At 38.1% G+C, this 4,071-nt stretch overlaps 2 long non-coding RNA genes across 2 annotated transcripts; both read left to right on the forward strand.

Annotated features, from left to right (window-relative positions):
- On the forward strand, nt 1-1,110 carry LOC107576099 (uncharacterized). Its single transcript, XR_001607991.1, has 3 exons — nt 1-55; nt 672-865; nt 1,040-1,110. It is a non-coding gene; the product is annotated as an uncharacterized lncRNA (long non-coding RNA).
- A 1,377-nt stretch (nt 1,111-2,487) lies between these two features.
- On the forward strand, nt 2,488-3,839 carry LOC107576098 (uncharacterized). The gene is made up of 3 exons (XR_001607990.1): nt 2,488-2,624; nt 3,453-3,649; nt 3,764-3,839. It is a non-coding gene; the product is annotated as an uncharacterized lncRNA (long non-coding RNA).
- Nucleotides 3,840-4,071: the final 232 nt, after the last annotated feature.

The raw sequence follows: 4,071 nt of genomic DNA on the forward strand, positions 1-4,071 counted from the left end.
TTCCTGTCTCTGTGCCATCCTCTTCAGCCCGATCCACCAAGGAACACGTCCTCACGTGAGCCCGATCCCTTCCTGTCCATAGACTGTTGCTCTAACCCGTTTGCTCTCCATATCTCTCTCTCTCTCCCAGCACCTGTTCAATAAAGCTCTGTTTACTTTACCTCTCCATCCCTGGTCTCCTTCTGTACTGTGACACCACCTCTGCTCTATGTAGATGTGTCCAATGTTTGATATTGGAGCAGACTGTGCACAAAACAGAGCCAATCGGCAATAAGGAGTGTATATACTCACGATGATGCAGTGTGTGGGGGGAGGAGACAGCTCAGCTCAGTAAAGACAGAGACAAGAGAGATGAATATACTCTGTCTTGTGTCATATTCGCTTGTTTGTTCATTTGTTCGGAGCTGTCAAGATAGGGGTGTGATCCTTTTGGGTAATGTGCTTGTTTGTTTTGGTGATTTCAAATATCAACAGTGTTTCTCAGAAATCACTAAGTGCACCTATAAGTACACCGTATAAGTGAGCGTACTGATGATGAGTATTGACAATCCAATATGTATGATTTATTTCTGGTGGCATTTGTGTTTGTTTGTTTGTTTGTTTGTAGTAGTTTCATAAAAAATGTAGGGTGAAAACATGCTAACACTTTATGAATGTGTTTTACTTGCCAGATCCATGTATGCCAGAGCTGTGTGGGTGGAGCATGATAAAGAAGTGGAGGGAACGGCGCCAGACAACTGGATTGATGCTGAAAAAAAAATCATTAGATGGCCAAAAAAAGGGGAAAAGGCAGCTTTCCTCAATCGGCACTCCCCTCCGGATGACTGGATGACGTTCACCTTGGTGAAGCGTAAAATGACCTCCAGTAAGTTTTTGTTAACATTCTAATTAGATTCTTTGCTCTTTGTCAAAATAAAAATTGTAAGGAAGCCAAATGAGAAAAATCAAGTCAAACTTACGGGTGCTCCAATGGGGAGCTGTATCGGTCGAGCACCCTTAGTCTATAATATTTAAAAGATATTAATTTGTACAATTACAGAATCTGATGATTTGGAGGAGGAAGAAGAGAACATGACAGGTAACGGTTTCCTAAGCTTGCTGACACTCCACACCTAAGTAGTTCTTATAGAATTGCAAAGTTATAAGATTACAAAGTTAATGCTCATTATTTTTACGACTGATGCTTACATTTAATTTATATACTGCATCTGTCTAGATGCCATTATGTCCTCTTTTCCCATTCCACCAACAAAGGTGACAAAGCCCATCCAGATGGAGTCTGCTGGATTTAACAAAAAGTCCACTGGCACTTAGTATCCATTACTTGAATCTACTAATTTCTTTCATATTTTTTTCTTGCATAATTATAACATGATGGTGGTTACGAAATCGTTGTTAATGTACATTTGCAAATTTTCAGACTCTGTACACTCGAATTTTGCCAGGTCTCACCAGACTGGTGTTGGGTCCAGGGACAGGTCCACAGGCAGTTAGTAATCATCATATTAAACCAGTCACCTCAAATACCAACTCATTTTATCAACCACAAAACATTTAATCAACCACATTGTGTGTGAATACAGTTGAAGGATTTTTTTAAATTAACTCAGTGTTTTGTTTTTCAGACCCTGGGCATTTAAATGTAAACCAAGCCAGTCAGTTGAGGGGTGCTGGGTCCAGTCATTAGTCCAGCCACAGTGACGGGTCCCAGCACAGCAAACGGTACTGACACAGGAAGCAGTCCAGGCACAGCGACAGGTCCAGGGACAGCAGCCAGATGGGACAAGGCAAGCAGTCCAGGCACAGCGACAGGTCCAGGGACAGCAGCCAGATGGGACAAGGCAAGCAGTCCAGGCACAGCAACAGGTCCAGGGACAGCAGGCAGATGGGACAAGGCAAGCAATCCAGGCACAGCAATTTGTCCAAAGACAGTATTCATTCAAACCCTTATGCAGTTCACAGAGGCAAGAACATAAATGTTCTAAAGTATTTATGTATTTTAGTGTTGTGAGATATTCTGAACATATTTTCGACAACTGGTTTTGTGTTTAACATTCTGAGCCTCATGGTTGAGCATATGGTTGTGCCGAAGATATATCGTGTCAGAGATATTGCCTGTTGCTGATGCCTTTGACGATAGCAAAATAATAATAATTATTACTATTATCGGCTGGTATAAACACAAGCATTGACTATAGTGGCTGCGATCAGTTTGTGGCCTTGTCAGAGCCGTAACGTGCCGTGTAAATAAGGGGTAAGAGATTTATTCATCATACTGTGTACATAGCTTCACTGATTATAACGGGAGTGTTTTTGCACCGATTGAGCTTGACTGACTGCTGAGTACAGCAGAGCAGGAATTGCACACTGGGGTTGCTTGAGTCATCCAAACTTAATAAATCATATGGGCACAAAACTTGCTACAAGAGCTATATCCACTATTACGAACAACAAAGTAATATTTGATACATTTTGTCTTTCAGATTATGAAATTGATCAAACACAAATCTCAAGATACTCTGGAAGGTCTTTCTCAGAGCAGAGTAACAGGTCCTCTGCACATCAATCCAGTCGTACAGGGCCTCGTAGGGTAACGGACTTAAGATTTCCAATGGATATGGCAAGTACTTCAGTCGGAACTGTTATCAAAAGCACAAATAATGAATTGAACAGGACATATAGCATTATTTAGTCATTTATTAGACGCTTTTATTCAAAGTGACTTACAAATGAGGACAACAGAAGCAATCAAGTGTAGTATTAAAACAACTAAAAACAGATCCAAAACTAAAAGCTAAAACTTTATAAATACTACCTATACACATTTTAAAAATAAAGAGATTAAATAAAAATGACAAATGCATACAACAACATTTCAAAACTTAACATTTAAATGAAAAACAAAAAAAAGCTAAAAACAATTACAAATATTAAAGAACAAAAGGTATGAGTATAATAATGATTATAACATAACACTAAGCCAAACACCAAAAAAAACAACTACATGTGTGTGTGTACAACCACACACACATATACATACATACTGTATATGTACATACACATATATATATTATTTCATTTCCATTTAGTTTGTTGAAGTATTAAAATAACTCAAATTAAATCAAACTAAAACTTAATAAAAGACATACTAAATTCAGACATAATTTAACTAAAATTAAAATAAATAACAAATACAAATAATACAAATCAAATGACAGTAGTTTATCAGTAATCCTAAAAAATAACACTGTCAAACACACATGCTAAAAAACAACAACTTACTGACACATAGTAAGAAATGGTTATAAAAACTGAAACAGAAGCGAAACAAGCTTTAGCAGATTTAACTTACACATCTGTTTAAGGATAACAATAGCATAATTTTCCTATTGGCTCTTTGCCAGCAGTATAAACTGACATGAAGAATTTAACGTGTTTCTTTTTTCTTTCAGAGTTTCAGAAAAAAGTCTTGTCTAAATTGGTGGAAATCCACATGGAGGTCAGAAGGTTGGGAAGAAGTGAGCCTCCCCTTTCATCCACCCATACAGAGCAGCTGGAGACGATGGAGGACTTTGAGAGAGAGGAGGAACGCCTCAAGGACAAGCAAGCCTTTGAGCCTCTGGCATGATTTGCAAGACATACTCTGGAGGTGATGTCATTTTATGCGGTTTTATTTATTAATATTCTTCGTCATATATCAGTGAAGCATGTTACAGTCTAATGTTTTCTAACATGACAGGAATATTACCCCCTCTCTTTAAAGGTGTTGCAACTTGCAGGAATTGGAGGGAAAGATGTAAGGGATTGTGTCCATAAAATTCTTGACAGGTATTTTCAACAGTATCCCTACATATAGAACTTGCCAAACATGATACATTTCTTGTCACAGTTTGATGTGATCTCTGCTTCTCTGCTTATACTCTACTCTCATGTTGTCCCAAATCTGTATCGATTTCTTTCTTGTACTGAACATAAAAGTTCTTTTTTTCTTTTTTTAAGAATGTGGGTAACCAAACAGTTGCTGGTCCACATTGACTTACTAAGGAAGTCACTAAGGACCAGCAACCGTTT

This window comes from Sinocyclocheilus grahami, unplaced genomic scaffold (assembly GCF_001515645.1).
Source record: "Sinocyclocheilus grahami isolate Dianchi unplaced genomic scaffold, SAMN03320097.WGS_v1.1 scaffold3210.1, whole genome shotgun sequence".
Lineage (NCBI taxonomy): Eukaryota > Metazoa > Chordata > Actinopteri > Cypriniformes > Cyprinidae > Sinocyclocheilus > Sinocyclocheilus grahami.